The following is a 20,306-nucleotide window of genomic DNA, read 5'->3' on the forward strand; positions in this document are numbered from 1 at the left end:
TTTTCGACTGCCGCTGCACATGGAGTGGATGTTTTCAGAGAACTGTCCACAATGACTCCACGGTCTCTTTCTTGAGTGGTAACAGCTACTTTAGATCCCATCATTTTCTATGTATAGTTGGGATTATGTTTTCCAAAGTGCATTACTTTGTATTTATCCACATTGAATTTCATCCACTGTTTTGTTTCCCAGTCACCCAGTTTTGTAAGATCCCTTTGTAACACTTTGTAATCTCCTTTGACTTAAGTATACTGAGTAGCTTTGTATCTGCAAATTTTGCCACCTCATTGTTTACCCCTTTTTCCAGATTATTTATAAATATGTTGAACAGCACTGGGCCCAGTGCACATCTCTGTGAGACACTATTAAACTCTTTCTCTTCTAAAAACTGATAATTTATTCCTACCTTATGTTTCCAATCTTTTAACCAGTTACTGATCCATGAGAGAGCCTTCCTTCTTATCCCATGACTGCTTATTAAGACTCTTAACAGCCTTTAGGGACCTTGCCAAAAGCGTTCTGTAAGTTCAAACACACTATTATTTCTGAATCATCCTTGTCCAGATGCTTATTGACCCTTGAAAAGAAATTCTGTTCTTTACTATAGTTTAAACCAATTTGCACAGAAGTTTGGCTTACTAGCCTATATTGTCAAGATCACCTCTAAAGCCTTTTAAAAATATCAGCATCACATTAGCTATGTGCCAGTCATCTTGTACAGAGCCTGTTTTAAGTTATGGGCTATATTCCACAATTAGTATTTCTGCAATTTCACATTTGAGGGTTTTTTTTGGAACTCATGGGTGATACCATATGGTCCTGGTGACTTTTTACTGTTTAATTGATCAGTTTGTTCTAAAACCTCCTTTATTGACACCTGGGAGAGTTCCTCAGATTTGTCACTGAAAAAGAATAGCTCAGAACTGAGAATCTCCCTTGCATCTTCTGCAGTGAAGACAGGTGCAAAGAATTCATTTAGCCTCTCTGCAACAGCCTTACCTCCCTTCTGTGCCTCTTTTGCACCTTGATCAATTAGTAATCCCACTGATTGTTTGGCAGTTTTACTGCTTCTGATGTACTTTGAAAAACATTTACTGTTAATTTTTTTTTACTTTTGCCCTTCAGATCTCTTGAACTTTGTGCACATTATCACCCAGCCCAGTTCAACAAGTATGAGTCACACCCCAAAACACTGGATTAAAATAATAAGTTTTTAAAATATGCTAATGTGGGGTTCATTTTCATTTGGTTTCTGAGCCTTTGGGGTCATCTGATTTGGGGTTTCTAGCTTTTCTGCAACACACTTTTTAAAATAAACTCTTCTAAGAAAATTGAAATCTGAGATTCCTGTGTGGTCTCTTGACCCCAGATGTTGGGGCTTTCAGAAAGACAGGAAATAGTGCAATACTTCCTATAAAATCTCAGGAGTTGGTGCTGCTGGCCATATCTCAAGCGGAGCATCCACAAATAAAAGCACTGAGCATTAGCTAGTGGACATTTCTGGTCACACAGTCCATCAGTGGCAGAGATGCTGTGCTCCTCTGCATTGGGCTACAGAGTCCCCATTTGTAAGGATGAAGGTTACGCCACAGACAACCGGACATAACATGGATGGGCTAGCAAAGTCACTGGGTACTGGAGGCACAGCTCAGAGGATTTCCTCCTCTTTCTCAAGCATGAGACATGAACACACTGGCTAAGCAAGGCCATGAACATTTTAAATAGAAAATGGTATGACTCCATCCCAGCTCCAGATGCCTGCTGCTAGCTCCACATTGGACACAAACAACCCCCTCCCCAGATCCAGTGACCCCCAAACTTGTTGATCTTGGAAATTTGGGTGCAGGGAGTGAGATCGATCTCCAGTTCTACAGTGGTTCTCACTGCTCATGGAGTGGGTATGGGTGTCAGGATCAGACCAAGGGGCAGCCCAGCAGGGCTCTGTTTGCCCAGGCAACACTCTCCAGATCCTTCACTCTCTGAAAGCACGTCCTGATTCCCCTCTTACTGCCGAGCTGCAGACAGGGCCAAGAACTCCCTCTTCAAAAGGGTGCTGTGCTAATGACAAGCTTCATCTCCAAGGGGTGTTGGGAAGAGTTCACGTTCTCCACCCAATGCACCAAATGGTCCTTATGGGGCTCACAGAGCTGAAATCTCTCTAAGGCACTTAGCTGTGGCCCCAATTATTCTAACATCCGAGCGCCTCGCGATCTGTAACATATTTATCAGTACAACACGCCGTGCAGTAGTGCCATGCTACTAACACCACAGATCAGATCTCAAGGATAGAAGGTACCACTGTGATCCTCTATTCTGACCCCCTGCCTAGCACAGGCCAGAGACTTGCCCCCAAAATAACTCCTAGAGCAGAGCTGTTAAAACAACCTCCTGCCTTGATTTAACAATTCTTGGTGATGGAGAATCTACCACGGCCGTTCATAGATTCTTCCAAAGGTTAACTACCCTCACTGTTAAAAAAAATACACCTTAGGGTACGTCTACGCTGGCAGAGTCTTTCCGCTGAGTGTTTCATTGCTCGGGGGAGGGGTAGCTCAGTGGTTTGAGCATTGGCCTGCTAAACCCAGGGTTGTGAGTTCAATCTTTGAGGGGGCCATTTAGGGATCTGCGCATTGGTCCTGCTTTGAGCAGGGGATTGGACTAGATGACCTCCTGAAGTCCCTTCCAACCCTGATATTCTATGATAAGAAAGAACACACGGTTGTGTGTTCACATCGTCTTCCACTGGTGGCATAGCATGTTCAAACTTGCATTTCCAATGAAAGGAGTGCTCTGTGGGTAGCTATCCCATAGTGCAGCTCTCCCCCTTCTGCTGCTACGTCTTGCAGGAGAGCCAAGGGAATTGTGGCACATCATGGGTGCAGGCTCAATGCCCCATAATGCATAGCTTTCTGTCCCAGCATGCCATGTGCTTCCATCTTCAGTTCAGGGCATTTTTCAATGTCCTTTGTTTTCTGCTTTCCCTGCCACATCTATCTGCAAGTGTGGATCCCACACTGCTCTCCACTGTTCTGCTCGCTCTCACTAACACTTCATGAGTGGCAGTGGAGTTATTCCTGAAATTACAAAGACAACAGCAGTCATGGTTGCCTGACATGGTGTCCGACATGGAAAGCAGCAACACTAGATTGCTTTTGGCATTCATGGAGCTGCTGAACATAGTGGAATGTCACTTTTGGGCTCAGGAAACTAGCACTGAGTGGTGGAATCACATAGTTATGCAGTCTGGGATGACGCGCAGTGGCTGCAGAACTTCTGGATGTGGAAACCCACCTTCCTGGAACTGTGTGCTGAGCTCGCCATAGCCCTGCAGTGAAAGGACACCAGAGTGAGAGCTGTCCTCTCAGTGGAGAAGTGTGCGGCAATCGCAGTATGGAAGCTGGCGACTCCAGACTGCTACCAGCTGGTTGCCAACCAGTTTGGATTGGAGAAATTGACCACTGCGGCTGTGTTCATGCAAGTGTGCCAGGCCATTAATTGCATCCTACTGTGAAAGACATGACTCTTGGAAACAAGCATGACATTGTGGATGTCTTTGTGGAAATCAGTTTCCCTGACTGCAGAGGGTGATAGATGGCATGCATATTCCAATTCTGGCACCGGACTACCTTGCAATCAAGCACGTCAGTCAGAAATGGTACTTTTCCATGGTTTTGCAGGTGCTTTTGGATCACTGTGGGTGTTTCACGGACATTAATGCACACGGGTCCAGAAAGATCCATGATGTACATATCTTTAGGAACACTGGCCTGTACAGAAAGCTCCAAGCAAGGACTTTCTTTCCAGATCAGAAGATCACCATAGGGAAAGTTGAAATCCTGGTAATGATCCTGGAAGACCTGACATGCCCTGTAATGCTATTGCTTATGAAGCCATACACGGGAAACTTGCATAGCAGGAAGGAGCGATTCAACAGCAACCTGAGTAGATGCAGAATGACTGTTGAATATACATTTGGCTGATTAAAGGTACACTGGTGATGCCTTTATGGAAGGCTACACATGAATGAGGAAAATATTCCCACAGTTATAGCTGTGTGTTGCACACTGCTTAATATTTGTGACGGGAAGGGAGGCAGGTTTACTCAGGGGTGGACTGCTGAGGCTGGATTCCTGGTTGCTGATTTTGAGCAGCCAGATACCAGGGCTATTAGAGGGGTGGAACATGATGAAATAAGAATCAGGGATGCCTTGAGGCAACACTTCAAAGGTGAAAACAAGAAACGTTTGTTGCTATGCTTGAGACTGCAATGCTTAATTGCATTTGGTACGCTAGGAAGCAGTTGTGAATGTTAAGGCCTAGGATTCAATTTAAGGAATTATTAAAAGTGTCTGTTAAATTGCAGATGACATGAGGTATCATAGCTTGTGTGGAAACAAATAAAGAAATTTACAATTGAAAAAAAATTGCTTTTATTGCCAAATAAATCACAACACCACACACACACACATACACACTCTAATTTGAGGTGGGGGAAAGAAGGTACTCGGGGGCTTATTATCATAGGTGAGTGTAAGTCCAGTTTCATTTTAAAAGCAGTCGGCCAAGATGTAGTGTGGAGGAAAGTGCAAAGTGCCAGAAAGTGGATAGGATGCACAGGGGAAGTTTCAGGAGTGCGCAGAAAAGAATTCATCTGCTGAAGAGGAGGGCAGGCATGCATCTGCTCAGTCTGGAGCATAAGGAGGAACTGCAGCATGTCAGTTTGGTGCTCCAAACGTTTATCAGCCTCTCCGTGGTGTCCCTATGGAACCCATAATTGTCTTTTCTGTCGCACTTCTCGCTTTCCCTTTTCTCAAAAAGAAAAGGAGGACTTGTGGCTCCGTTGAGACTAACCAATTTATTTGAGCATAAGCTTTCGTGAGCTACAGCTCACTTCATCGGATGCATCCGATGAAGTGAGCTGTAGCTCACAAAAGCTTATGCTCAAATAAATTGGTTAGTCTCCACTTCATCGGATGCATCGGATGAAGTGAGCTGTAGCTCACAAAAGCTTATGCTCAAATAAATTGGTTAGTCTCTAAGGTGCCACAAGTACTCCTTTTCTTTTTGCTAATACAGACTAACACGGCTGTTACTCTGAAACCTTTCCCTTTTCTGTCTCTGAGAACAGGAGCACCTCACGGAACATGCCTTCCTTCCTGAATCTCATGCATTTTCTTATCTGGTGGAGTTGCTCGGCTGCTGTGGGAGGATGGCTTTCTGTGGAGTTACAAGCAACAATTAACAGAAGCACTTTTGTTAGCTACACACAGAGCATTGATACTCTGCATTAAAATACACCACTGGTAACATACCTATCTCTTTCCCAGTGACCAGGCAAGTCCACATGAGCCAGAAGATCCCAGGAATTATGAGTGAACCTAGGGGCAGGGATTTATTGCACAAAAGCAATGTGAAACGGTCACATGGAACTTATGGGGGATAACACTCTCAACTTGCCCATGAGTGGCAGTCACTATGGAAGATATCTCACTCCAGAGGGTAAGCAGGGAAGCAAGGGTGCATCTGCTACACGTTTGTGGCTTCCGACCTATGCTGCTTTCCTGTGTGCAGTTTTGGTCCTTGCCCAAGTAATTGCAGAATGGTACGGGAAAGTGTCTCTCAGTGGGGCAATGAATAAAGCAACTCTGCCCAGGGACCTGTGGCAGAGGATTGACGAGTACCCCCAGGAAAGTTTCCTAGAGATCTCTGTGGAGGATTTCCATGAAATCTCAGAGTGTATCAACTCCCTGTTCCACAGTACTGCTTAGCTGTGTGGGGAAATGCCCAGCACACAGAAACAAGCCAGCCTTGTACATTTCTCTGCCCTCGACTTGCTTCAGAACTTCACAAAGCAAAACCACTTATCAGAGGTCTCCTCTCCTTCTTCTGATTCACCAGAGAGTGACTCCAGAGACTGGCTAGATACCTCCAGAGTGGAGAACAGCTCCACATCTTCCTCAACTTCCACCTCTTCATCTATGACTTCCTCCTCTTGGCTAGGTCCACTTTCCACTGGGTCCAGAACCACCAAACCATCAATGGGCTCTTGGAGTTGGAGGTGGAGTTGCCACCTATGATAGCACCCAACTCCCTATAAAAATGGCAGGCTTAGCACCAGAGCAAGGTTTTGCCTCCCTCGCCACACAGAAGGCGTGCCTTGGCTCCTTCATCTTTGCTCTGCACTGCATATCATATCACTGTCATATCCCTTTTCGCACAAGTTGTGTGCAGTCTGGCTCAAAGTATCGAAAACCCTATGGCTGGGGTGCAGCTGGGACTGGACACCCTCCTTTCCCCAAACACTGAACAGATCCAGTAGCTCAGGAGTGGTCCAAGCAGGAGATTGTTTGCTGAGTAGAGTTGCCATGGTCAGCTGGACAGATAAAATATGAGCTCTCCACACTGAGCAAACAGGAAGCGGGATTTCAAAATTCTTTATAGGAGAGGGGCATATAGTTGCTCACCTGGGGGCAGGGCAGCAGAGTTGAAACTGATGACTGGAGTGGTCAGGATGGGCATTGTGGTACACCTTCCAGAGACCAATAACAAAGCTAATATCAAGCACAGTGTTTACACTGGCAATATGGTGCTACAGCCTCAGAGCAAAAAGCCTTGTGACTCTCCTCGGGGTGAGTTTTATTACAGAGATACAATTGAGGAGTTTCCACACAAAAAATGGTTTTTCAGTGTTTACATGTCTGCAGTTTCAGCCACAAAACCTGCCATTTGGCAAAAAAAAAAACCTTGTAAGTGTAGACCAGGCCTTAGTTCCCGTCTGAATTTGTTTAACTTCAGCTTTTACCCATTGGATTGTGCTATAACTTTCTCTGCTAAATTGAAGAGCCCATTGTTAAAAATTGGTTCCTCATGTAGTTATTTACAGACTGTGATCAAGTCACCCCTTAACCTTCTCTTCGGTAAGCTAAATAGACTAAACTCCTGGAGTCTATCACTGTAAGGCAGGTTTTATAATCCCTTAATAATTCTCGTGGCTCTTCTCTGACCCATCTCCAATTTATCAACACCCTTCTTGAACTGTAGACACCAGAAAAGGAAACACTATTCTATTCCAGAAATGCTCACAACAGTGCCAAATACAGGAGTTAAATAACCTCTCTGCTCCTACTCCAGATTCCCATGGTTGTACCTCCTGGTCAGGCAATCATGTATAGTCCATTCCATTGTGTCATCAGTCCTTTGCCTTTGTTTACTCAGCCTTTTACCCATGCAATTCCAAAGAAACAATTCTGGGCAGGCCACCATGATCTAAGGAATACCATTTCCTCCAGTTCTTATCCATAGCAGTCCATCTGGTCTTGTTTCCTTATCTGCTGACTCTCCACTTTTTCCAAGGACACACAACAAAAGTGTTTAATACAAAGAGAGTTCTGACCACTTGACCTTTAAGTTCTCACTTTGGTTTCCAAAATGCAGGTCAACGCAGGTCACGTACTCATGTTCCAGACACACTCCAGCCACTCTAGGCACCATGACCTGTAACATATTACATGGATATATAGGTTATATATAGATAGATATAGATATAGATAGATATACACATACTCCAACAAGGAAGCTAGTTCCTCTGAGTCCCAGGCTAGCACTTTAACCCCTGAACCATCCTTCCTCTCTGGGGCTAGTGGCTGGGGATGGAGCGGCTGGCAGCTCAGCATGCTGAGATTACCAGAAACTCAGGGAATTAAACTCCTGTGATATCACTAAACAGGAACCCAAGAGCAATTCCTTTTCCAGATGATGACACAAAGTCATGCTTTCCCCAAACCTATTGAGGGAAAAATCCATTGGCCAGGGCACAGAGCAGAGTCATAGTGGACAAGCAACTCCACATGAGCTCCCATTGTGACATAAAATGGGCTAATGTGACCCATAGGGACATAGGCCTGAAAAGAACCTCCTGGGTCAATGAGCCAATTTCCCTGCTATGGCAGGTGACCCTCAGCATATCATCCAGTGCATAAACCTGTCAAGCTCCATCCTAAACCAGCTGGCTTGTTTTCCCCACACTGCTCCTGTTGGGTGGCTGTTCCATAACCCCCCAGCTTGGATGGTCAGAAACCTTCTTCTCCTTTCCAGCCTCAGTTTACTCCTAGCCAGTTTCTCCCCATTTGTTCTTTTGCCAACGCTGTCCTTTAGCTTCAAAAGCTCTTCTGCCTCTCTGGTGTTTAACACACACCACTCCCCAATATACTTATAGAGCACTCAAATCCCTCCTCAGCTTGTATTCTGTTAGGCTAAACCAACCAAGCTCTTTTATTCTCCTCATAATACAGGTCCTCCATTGCCCTGACCATTCTAGGAGCTCTTCTCTGCACCTCCTCCAGTTTAAATTAATCTTTCTGGAATAGGAGTGACGATAATTTTACACAGTTTGTCAGATGGGTCTCATTGGTGCCTTGTACAAGGATATTAATATGTCCCTATCTCAACTGACACATTCTAGGATCTCATCTGCCTAGTTCACAGCCACAACCCATTGGTGGCTCACAGTCACCCTGTTGCCTGATTTTAGGAGGTTAATATTATTAATTTTGATAGTATGGGTTATAGGTTCACCAATTAATCTCATCAGAAGCTAATAAGGTTCTTGTCCCAGAATCAGGCTACACAGAGTTTGCAAAGGACCCTTGCGGGTATGACAGGACACTCACACTGAGACAAATATCATCTTAAAAACTTTTATTGAGAAAAATTGAATAGTACTCAAATAGTAACTAAAGGGTAAACTAATCAGAGTTACAAAGGAAGCACTTTTATTCTAAAGCTATATTATACACTATGAAGCTTTTGTTTAATATATATTCACACCCTTCCTTGATAACTTGGTGGTACGAGACAAAGGTTCAGGTGCCTCAATTCTTGAGTGGAAGATACAGAGCTTAGGAGAAAGTAAAGCTAAGAGCTATTGAAGTTAACTTAGATTTTCACATAACTAACTGATTTAAAGCTTAAAAATTAAAATGAACAGACTAATAAACTCATAAATGAAGAATGAAGAAGCCTGGAGCTTAGAAAACTTAGTAAATAAGATCTGGAACTCAGAGGCTCAGAAGTGCAGAAAAACAAATTCTCTTGGCAAGTTGGGTCACCCCTTCTTATAGAGCATGGGTGCTCGGGCCCTCCTTCTAGATCCAAATTTATTCTCCCCACCCACAAAAATGTTAGGGTGCACTTACTCCATAGGCTGGTATGTTTGTATGCGGTGACATATGCATACATATTAATGACATTAGATCGTTCTAACATCCATTACTTTTGTTTTGAGTGGATCGTTATATTGGATGCAACTTGAACAAGTTGCTCATCTGAATGCTGATTAGCACTCAACAAGGATAGATGCTGGCTCAGAGGAATTTGGATTGTCACAGTAAAACCAGGATATATAGTCTCTTTCCCCTGTAAACCAGATTCTTTCCACTCTTGCAGGGAATCTCAGAATTCTCTCACTCTTCGAGCTGGCTACAACACCGCATGTATGCTAAACGCTTATTACCAAGCAGGTCCGAAAGGACAATTCAGTTTCTTCCCTTCGGGAGCTTGTGACCAGAACTATACAGTCACCCCCAGCCTCCTTAAAACAAAGATGTTTATTAGCAAACAGAACAAAGCATTAGAGAAAACGGTTTTAAAATAACAGGCAGCTGTCACACGTCTACACTGATCGCTGCAACCTAAGTTAGACAGGCTTTGCTCTTGAGTTAGAGAACCAGAACTGGCCAAAGGTGCAGGAATCATGGGGCTTCCCAGAAGCCAGCTGTCACAGGAGGTTATAGTAGGCAGCCTTTTATAGACCAATGCCAGAGGTGTTGCTCTGTGGGACCCTGACACAGCCGCATCCTTTTCTTTTACTCATACTCTCCCCATCCTGCTTGATGGGGGTCAGCTTTGGTTCAGGCTTGCTGAGCCCCATGCATCTCCATTTCCCCTGGGTCCCCAGACCCTACCCCATCTCTTCCCACTAGGCCCTACCCCCTTCTCCTCCACTTCCCCTGAGGCTCTGCACCCTGGCCAGTTCAGAACCAGCCCATGCTAAGAACTGTCTCAGAAGCCCAGGCTGCTGTGAGGAGCCTCAGACTCTCCACCATCCCTGGACTGAACATCATGGGAGGCGGGAACACAGGCTGGGGGCTTCTCTTGGGCCCCCAGCTCCTTGCCCAGGGTAGGCAGAGAGTCTGGAGCTCTTCACGGTTGCTCTAGCTCTCTGGGCTGCTTTTACCATGGCCTGACACTGGCTTCTGTCCTGGAGATGGGGTGGAGCCTCGTATATTTGGGAGAAGCAAGGATGGGGTCTTGGGGAAAATGGGGCAGAAGAGAGGCAGGGGCAGGGTCACAGAGGGGACAGGGCTTCTATATATGTCTCGCTTTTGTCTTTTGAAAAGGTGGCCACCCTACACTGAATGGGCTGGGTTGGGATAGGAGCCAGTTGTGCCTCTGTGGGGGAGCTGAGGACCATTTCCACACCTGCAGCAGGGGAAACAGAGGGGAGGAGTAGGAGGGAATCTGGGATTGAGTCTCTTGCCAGGACTCCTGTGTGTCAGACACTCACTCACAATGCAGCTCTGCTCTGCCTTGGTGGGGAGGGGGCTCAGCATGTGTGCTGTATGCAGAGCCATCAACAGCTCTGCCACCATGGCTTCTCCTGGGGCTCTGGTGTTAATCATGTCTCTGACATGACTTAGTCACAAGGACCTGGCTGAGGGCGTGGGGGAAGGGTGGGTGTCTGTGCCCCTTGAATAGCCCCTGTCCACAGCTGGTGCAGCCCCCATGGATCACACAGCTCCCAGAGCGCTCAGGAAGGGCCAGGATTGCGACTGCAGAACAGCCCTGCAGCTTTTTTCATGGCCACTCAATGTTTAACCAGAGACGGGACAGGGACAGGCCAGGTGTAATGGGAAACAAAATCCACATCCCTTCTCTTTATTGTCTGTATCGAGAGGAATTCTGAGGTTGGAGCAGCCACTGATATGGCTCTTTATAGGCCAGACTCCTATTGGTGCCCTGGCTCTCCACAAACATATTCAATTTTTAAATGCTGCTGCTTGCCTTGGTGTCCTTCCCCTACTACACTGTCCTCACTCACCAGTGGGTGGCGACAGACCCTATCCCACTACTCCAGGCCTTAGACCCCTTCAGAACCTCTCTCTACAGAGTGGAGATCAGTAGTTCATTTAATCTTGGATGTAAGGTCCCGGGATGGAATAGGCCCATGTTTTTCATGGGTCATGTCACCAGTTCTGGAGCCAAGTGATGAACTCACCCTTCACTGGAAGAAGACCCTAATTATCCTTGCACGAAGGTGTTTGCTTTTCACACTGTACATGACTGGGTTCATCAGGGGTGGACCAGCAAGTAGATGTAGCCCAGGATAATCTGAAGCAAGTGAGAAGAGCTGTTCCCAAATCTGTGTATCACAGACAAGCCAATAGCTGGTATGCAGAAGAGCAGGACAGCCCAGAGGTGGGAGACGCAGGTGTTCAGCTCCCTGATGCACTCTTTGGGGACGTTACACTCAGCACAGTTTTGAGGATCATCACATAGGAGAAAAAGATGAACAACGAGTCCAACCCCACCGATAAGAGTTTAATAGTGAAACCATAGATGCCGTTGACTGTGACGTCTGAACAAGCCATCTTCATGACCTCCTGGTGCAGGCAGTAAGAATGGGAGAGGACATTGGCTCGACAGTATCGGAACCGTTTCAAGAGAAAGGGGAGTGGAGATATTAGGGCCACCAATCTTAGCACAAACAAAAGTCCCATCCTGTATATTCTAGGTGGGGTTAAGATGGAAGCATATCTCAGTGGGTTACAGATTGCAATGAAGCGGTCAAAGGCCATCAACAAAATCACAGAAGATTCAATGTATGAAAATGAGTGGATGAAGAATAGCTGGGCAAAGCATGTGTTAGAGGGCTTATTCCTTCACCCACTTACTTCCTTGGTCCTTCTCGCATGAACAGAGAGCAACAATACCCGAAGTCCAAAGGTGCAAACAATTCAATGTTTATTGGGGTGAACTTCCAGCAAGCATGATTCCAGTTTCCTTCCTTAGTATCCTCCTTCCCAGCTCTGACACCACAGAGCCTTACACCTGTGTCCCTGTTCCCATTACTACCCTTAGCCAAACATGATTCCAACTTCCTTACTCCCATTCCCTGTTCCCAATTTCCCCCTTTAGCAAAACATGATTCCAATTTTCTTACCCCCATTCCCTGTTCCCATCTCACACACCCACATGCCCACCCACACCCAGTCACTTCCTCATTGACTACAGATTATATACTAAAACTTGAGTTCTGCTTAGCTATACCTTAACCCATCATTTTCCTGAAATTTAACTAACCAATCCTAACATATTGTAACATGATTATGTAACCAATTATATCCCACCACCTTAATTAGTTTACACCCAGCAAAATTAATTATACAGCAGACAGGAACAATCACAGAACCAGACAGAGATTATACAGACAAACAATAGCAAAGTGGGAACTATAATGACAAGACAATACAGAAGTGAGGATTTCACATCCCAGCTATTGATAAGTGAGTTCTTGCCAGACAGGATGCTATCAAACTAAGTTTCCTTTTACATTTTCTAGGCACTTCCCCTTCTCTGGAGGTGATAGGAATACAATCCTGTCCTCATAGTGCCTAACAGCCCAATAGCACCTTATTTCAATGTGACTAGTTTGGAATGTGAGGATGTGACCGTTCGCTTCCCAGCTTATGGCTGCCTCTGCTGCTTAGCCAAAGGCCTGAGCCTAAGCACAGGGCCACAAACTGTCACAGTAAGAGAAGGCCCTTACACCAGCAGACAGTGATTTCTTTCTTTTATACCTCTAGAACTAGCCAAGCGATAAGAATACACCTAAATTCTTAGAGTATAGGCCTTTACAGACAGGCCTGAATATCTATATCCTAACAGCATGCATCGAGGCTGATCTCCCTAGAGTTAAATAAGAATATTCCCAGTGTTGTCAGTATAGTTGATACTGATAAATCAAGTTCTGTGATGTCCAACATGGAAAGGAAAATGTACATGGGCTCATGGAGGCTTGGATCTGTTTTTATAATGAACAGAATGACTGAATTTCCTACTATCGAAATAACGTACATTAAGCAGAAGGGGACAGAGATCCAGGGATAGACATCTTCCTGCCCAGGTATCCCAGTGAGAAGGAACACTGCAGATTTGAATTTGGTGTAATTGTCAGCTGACATAATGTAGTGGGCAGGTCTGAAGAGTTTTGAACTTTCCTTCCTGAAAGGAAAAAGAACAGGAGACTAGATTATATTTAACAAGACATCTTTCTGCTCTCAGTGCAAGTCTAGAGATTCCCAGGAGCTCAATGAAGATCAGCAAAAGGAGGTGCTGTAGTCATTATGAATAGGTTGGAATATGAAGAAGAGGCTGTTAGACACCACATTCTAAAGGCCATTACCCTCTGACCCCACTGAGGATTACCAAAAGAAACTACACGGTCATGGAAAATTAACCACAAGTTGTGTTTGGATCAGAACAAATCTGAGGTTCCTGTATTCAAGCATGCACATACAGGGAGAGTCAGCTAGAGCTGCTCTGGCATAAACAGAAAATACAGGAGCTTATATTGCTGAAAACCACAATTTGTCAAACCCACTGCCTTCAACATCATTTTTCTTATTTGGCATACAGTGCAAGCTTTAACAGTAGCTTTGCCTTACTTGGAGTTTAGCAAAACCAAACTTTTCCTGTTATTGACGGGTGTTTTCTTTGCAGTTAATGTTTGTTTTCGAACTTCTAGGGGTTATGGTTACATTTTTTAAGCTGTGCTGTTTGCAATTTTCAATGGAATTTTCCTCACTCTCTTCTTATGCTTCATATACACAGTTAGCTTGATCAAAGTTTTAGGCCTACTTGGGAAGTTTAGGCCTACTTGGGTCCACTAAATTTTTCCTCCACACCATCTGCTCAAGAAACTCCCCAAAGAAGCACAGGAACAAATCTACACTGACACACCCCTAGAGCCCTGACCAGGGGTATTCTATCTGCTACCCAAAATCCATAAACCTGGGAATCCTGGATGCTCCATCATCTCAGGCATTGGCACCGTGACAGCACAATTATCTGGCTATGTAGACTCTCTCCTCAGGCCCTACGCTACCGGCACTCCCAGCTATCTTTGAGACACCACTGACTTCCTGAGGAAACTACAATCCTTTGGTGATCTTCCAGAAAACACCATCCTGGTCACTATGGATGCAGAAGCCCTCTACACCAACATTCCACACAAAGATGGACTACAAGCCATCAGGAATAGCATACCCTATACAATCATGCCAAAACTGATGGCTGAACTTTGTGGCTTTGTCCTCACCCACAACTATTTCAGATCTGGACACAATTTATACCTTCAAGTCAGCAGGACTGCTATGGGTACCCGCATGGCCCCAAAGTATGCCAAATTTTTTATGGCTGACTTAGAACAACACTTCCTCAGCTCTTGTCCCCTAATGCCCCTACTCTACTTGTGCTACGTTGATGACATCTTCATTCTCTGGACCCATGGAAAAGAAGCCCTGGAGGAATTCCACCAAGATTTCAACAATTTCCACCCCACCATCAACCTCAGCCTGGACCAGTCCATACAAGAGATCCACTTCCTGGACACTACGGTGCTAATAAGTGATGGTCACATAAACACCACCCTATACCAGAAACCTACTTACCTACATGCCTCCAGCTTCCATCCAGACCATATCACATGATCCATTGTCTACAGCCAAGCTCTAAGTTACAACCACATTTGCTCCAACCCCTCAGACAGAGACAAACACCTTCAGGATCTCTATCAAGCATTCTTAAAACTACAATACCCACCTGCTGAAGTGAAGAAAAAGATTGACATATCCAGAAGAGTACCCAGAAGTCACCTACTACAGGACAGGCCCATCAAAGAAAGTAACAGAATGCCACTCGCCATCACCTACAGCCCCCAACTAAAACCTCTCCAGTGCATCATCAAGGATCTATAACCTATCCTGAAGGACGATCCCTCACACTCACAGACCTTGGGGGACAGGCCAGTCGTCTCTTACAGACAGCCCCCCAACCTAAAGCAAATACTCACCAGCAACCACACACCTCACAACAAAAACACTAAGCCAGGAACCTATCCTTGCAACAAAGCCCAATGCCAACTCTGTCCACATATTTATTCAAGTGACACCATCATAGGACCTAATCACACTAGCCATGCCATCAGGGGCTTGTTCACCTTCACATCTACCAATGTGATATATGCCATCATGTGTCAGCAATGCCCCTCTGCCATGCACATTGGCCAAAACGGACAGTCTCTGCACAAAAGAATAAATGGACACAAATCAGACATCAAGAACTGTAACATCAAAAAATCAGTAGGAGAGCACTTCAATCTCCCTGGACACTCAATAACAGACTTAAAAGTCACCATTCTTCAACAAAAAAACTTTAAAACCAGACTTCAATGAGAAACTGCAGAACTGGAATTAATTTGCAAACTGGACACCATCAGATTAGGCCTGAATAAAGATTGGGAGTGGTTGGGTCGTTACAAAACCTAAACCTAATTTCCCCCATACTAATTTCCCCCTACTGTTACTCACACCTTCTTGTCAACTGTCTGAAATGGGGCACTCTCATTACCATTTCAAAAGTTATTTTTCCTCCCTTGGTATCCTGCTGTTAATTGGATTGTCTCATTAGACTGACCTCACAATTTGTAAGGCAACTCCCATTTTTTCATGTATTTATACCTGCTCCTGTATTTTCCACTCCATGCATCTGATAAAGTGGGTTCTAGCCCATGAAAGCTTATGCCCAAATAAATTTGTTGGAGTGCCACAAGGACTCCTCGTTGTTTTAGCAAAAACATAGTCGTGGATTTACAACACCGATAGGAAGATAGGCACTGCCAGACTGGATCAGACCTGCAGTCCATCTAGCTCAGTATCCAGTGGCTAGTTCCAGATGCTGCAGAGGAAGGTGGAAGAATCCCTGCAATGGGCAGCTATGACATAACCTGCTCCCAGGGAAAATTTCTCCCCAACACCCACTAGTTAGACATATTTTGTGATGTAAATCAGGAAAATTTAGAGCCCATCCGAGCCTTTTTTTTAAAAAAAACAAATCCTCACTACTGTAATTGGATTTTCTGGTTACCCATATAAACATCCAGTCCCTCTTTCAATCCTGTTAAGCTCTTGTCCCCATTAATATCCTGTTGCTGGGAGTTCCGCAGCCTACTTGAGCACTTTGTGATTTTGCAGTTGTGACCTTCCCACAGACACCTTTCTGGCCCTCCACTTCTGAGTGTGGCCCATTGTATCATGACATGAGTGTAAACACATGGTCTGAATATAAGAGGTAGAAACAGCTTCATAGAACTGTTCACTGAACAAAGAGGTGATAGCACAAACTTATTGCTAACAATATGTGGAGCATTTCTGAAATACTTTCTGAAGCAAAAGCATTAATGTTACCACTGCTCCTTCCTGTAGAGATCCCAACAACTTTGCTGCTGGCTTTCAATATATATGCATGTCATGAAAGTTTGGTTTGTAACCAGAGGTGAAAGTAACTTAAATTTCTTACAAGTACTGTCGTATCGCAATCCCCCTTCCCACCTCCACTCCTAGACACTTTGCTTCATGGATCCCTTTGCCTGACTTTGATACTTAAAGTTATGACCAATACTCTGGAATAAAACTTGAATATTGGAATAAAAGCGTGAAGTAACCTTACAGAAACTCCCACATTGGCCCGTACAGCTGGTCTCACTGCTCTCCTTGTTCTTGATGTGGCAGGCTTTGAGATGAATGTGCTGCATGTCGGCCTTTTCCAAGACACAATTTCACATATGGCAGAGGATTCCACTGAGTAGAAGGGGTGTGAGGGGGTCCAGGGCAGGGTGTTGGGGTATGGGGGGGCTCAGGGCAAGGGCTTGGAGTGTGGGGGTGCAGGAGTCAGGGCAGGGGTTTGCAGAGTGGTGGAGCTTAGGGCAAGGGGTTGGGGGGGTCTAGGGGGAGTGAGAGGGGGTCAGCTCTGATCATGGTTGGTGACCCTGTCCTGTGCTGCTCCTGTTCCTGGCCAAATGGGAGATGTGGGGGTGGTGCCTGCAGGCCAGGCAGTGCACGAAGACCCCCTGCTGCTTGCTTCCCCCCCAGGGGCCACACGGACGTGCCTGCACGGCTCCCAGGGGCAGCGTGGGGACAGCAGGACAGGCTGGGAGCCCCACACTGCCAGCGAGAGCCCGGCTGGGAGCGTGCGCTTGCCTTCAACTCCAGTGCCACGGCCAGTCAAGCCCTGGCACAGTCAACCTGGCTCCCAGCCCCTGCCCCGGGAGCACCGTTGCCCAAGCCCCACCCCAGTGTCACTGGTCTAGAGAAGAAGAAGAAGCTTCTAGCTCCGTGGCCCCAACACTGGCACTACGTGGGGAACCGTTAACCAGCATCCAGGGTCCTGCCCCAGCCAGCCACTTTCTTACCCGTACGGTGTACCGGGGCGCACCAACCTATTGTCACCTTTGTCATATTTATATTACAATAAAAAGTTTGGCATAACAGTCACACATCTGTTCTTTAGTGCACACAAGTCAGCTCATTCTTTCCCCTCTCATCTCCTTTCTTCAAACAATGCACAGTTAACCTGTGGAATTCCTTGCCAGAGGATGTTGTGAAGACCAAGACCATAACAGGCTTCAAAAAAGAACTAGATAAATTCATGGAGAATAGGTCCATCAATGGCTATTAGCCAGGATGGGCAGGGATGGTGTCTCTTGCCTCTGTTTGCCAGAAGCTGGGAATGAGCGACAGGGGATGGACCACTTGATGATTCCCTGTTCTGGTCATTCCCTCTGGGGCACCTGGCATTGGCCACTGTCAGAAGACAGGACACTGGGCTAGATGGACCTTCAGTCTGACCCAGTAGGGCCGTGCAGATCATTCAGATCATTCATGCTTTTATAGACCTCTATTATATCCCCCCTTACTCATCTCTTTTCCAAGTTGAACAGTCCCCCGTCTTTTTACTCTTTCTTCATATGGAAGCTGTTCCATATCCCTAAACTCCTCTGGATTCATTTCCATTTTTCTGTTTCTTCTATGACTTGTTTTAATGAATTTTTTGGGGAGGTTGGGGTATTCAATATTATTTAACGTACTGAGGCATATCTCCTTCTAGTGTAATCAAAATTTGTACCTTTCCTGTATTTAGATGATTTGTAGCCCATACATTTTATTTTTCAGTCCACCAGGTTTTCCAGCCTTTTGGCATGGGAGGTGGCTTTTTTGATTTTATTGCTTTTACAGTTTTAATAGCAAACCCAATGGGGATTAGATTAACACTGTCCTTTTTCTCTTTTAAAATAATGGCTTCTTTGATACACCTATTTGAGAAAAGAAAAGGAGTAATTGTGGCACCTTAGAGACTAACCAATTTATTTGAGCATGAGCTTTCATGAGCTACAGCTCACTTCATCGGATGCATACCGTGGAAACTGCAGCAGACTTTATATACACACAGAGAATATAAAGTCTGCTGCAGTTTCCACGGTATGCATCTGATGAAGTGAGCTGTAGCTCACGAAAGCTCATGCTCAAATAAATTGGTTAGTCTGTAAGGTGCCACAAGTACTCCTTTTCTTTTTGCGAATACAGACTAACACGGCTGTTACTCTGAAACCTATTTGAGAAAGGTATTATTATTCTTAGTTGCTTTATTGTTTCAATTCCAATTACAGTTTTTTCTGTGATGGCACACTTCTTCTGAATGGCAGGAGCAACAAACTGGAGATGTAGTGTTTTTACGTTATATGTTTGCTTCTTTTTTTATATTTTTTATGTTTGTCCAGAGTTTATAACTGGGTATGAGCCAACAATCAATTGGAATAAGAGCAAAAGCAAAACTGTGATTGTGGTCCCTGCTTACAATGAAATGTGCACACCACACCATACCAAACAGATCCACCTACAACTGGCGTTGACTTTGTATAATGTGGTGCAAGCGTAACAGAAATCTCTATAACTCTATGAATCATTATCTTGAGTGGATCATTATCTGGATGCAACTTCAACAAGTTGATAGGCACTCACCAAGGATAGCTTCTGGCCAAGAAGAATCAGGATTGTCACAGTAAAATTGGGATATATGGTCTCCTTACCCTCTAAACCAGCTCCTTTCCTGTCTTGGGGCAAATCTCACAATTAGCTCACTCTTTGAGCTGGGAATAACACCCCATCCATGACGAAAATTTATCACGAAGCAGGTCTGATGGGACACCTGAATCTTGTGACCAGAGTGACACAATCTCCCCCAGCCTCCTTAAATACTAGTAGGTTTATTGGAAAACAGCACAAAGCATTAGAGAAAATGGTTTTAAAGTACCAGGAAGCTGTCACACATATACACTCATCCATCTCACATGTCACTATAATCTAAGTTAGACAGGCTTTGCTTTGGAGACAGAGAAACAGAACTGGCCCAACTTACATTCTTTTGGGACAACATGGAGCTCTTGGGACCCAGCCTAGTTTCACTGTGCCTCTGAGAGCATCGTCCCCTCTGGTTGCCCCTTTCTTGTGGAAGCAGCCTTTGCTAAAAGCTCTGTGAGCCTGGGTCCAATCACCATAGGGCTCAGCGGTGTCAGTGTTACAGGACTAATGTGTGAATCTGACCTTTGAACTCAGATTGCTTTCTCCCAGCCAGACCCTCTAAGATGATTCCCTGTGGTTGTTACTCCATTGTTTGGCAATTAGATCCATTCAGCCTCAACGGGTGGCAAATACCAGTCCAGTGACTGTCTGAAACTTTGGGTGTTCCCGTGATGCTTCAATGCTCCCCTCATAAATCCACTACCTACCCCTCACTATCACCCTGAACACCACCCCCACATTAGCCACAGACACCAAGGGGCTGGACTCATGGCGCTTCCCAGAGGCCAGCTGTCACAGGATGCTGTGGTAAGAAGCCTTTTATAGGCAAAGGTCAGAGGTGTTGCCCTGTGGAACCCTGACACGCCCCCAAACTTAGGGTCTCAGAGTATCTGAGCACCTGGAATGTCTTTATCTTCCTGCCACCTCTGTGAGCCAGGGCAGGGATATTATTCACCTGTGCAGAGGCTCGGGGACAGCCCATAGCTTGCCAATGGTCGCACATGGCACGGGAATCAAACCAAACTCTGTTGAGTTACCCAGCCGTGACAAACCACAGGGCCAGACTTCCAGCCCTCTGAATGTTGACAGATCCAGCTGGAATCTCCCATACAC

General features: G+C 45.3%; 1 pseudogene; it reads right to left on the minus strand.

Moving 5' to 3' along the window:
- Positions 1 to 11,278: 11,278 nt before the first annotated feature.
- On the minus strand, positions 11,279 to 13,241 carry LOC140896261 (olfactory receptor 51G2-like; annotated as a pseudogene).
- Positions 13,242 to 20,306: the final 7,065 nt, after the last annotated feature.

The sequence above is a fragment of the Lepidochelys kempii genome, chromosome 1, assembly GCF_965140285.1.
Source record: "Lepidochelys kempii isolate rLepKem1 chromosome 1, rLepKem1.hap1, whole genome shotgun sequence".
NCBI lineage: Eukaryota > Metazoa > Chordata > Testudines > Cheloniidae > Lepidochelys > Lepidochelys kempii.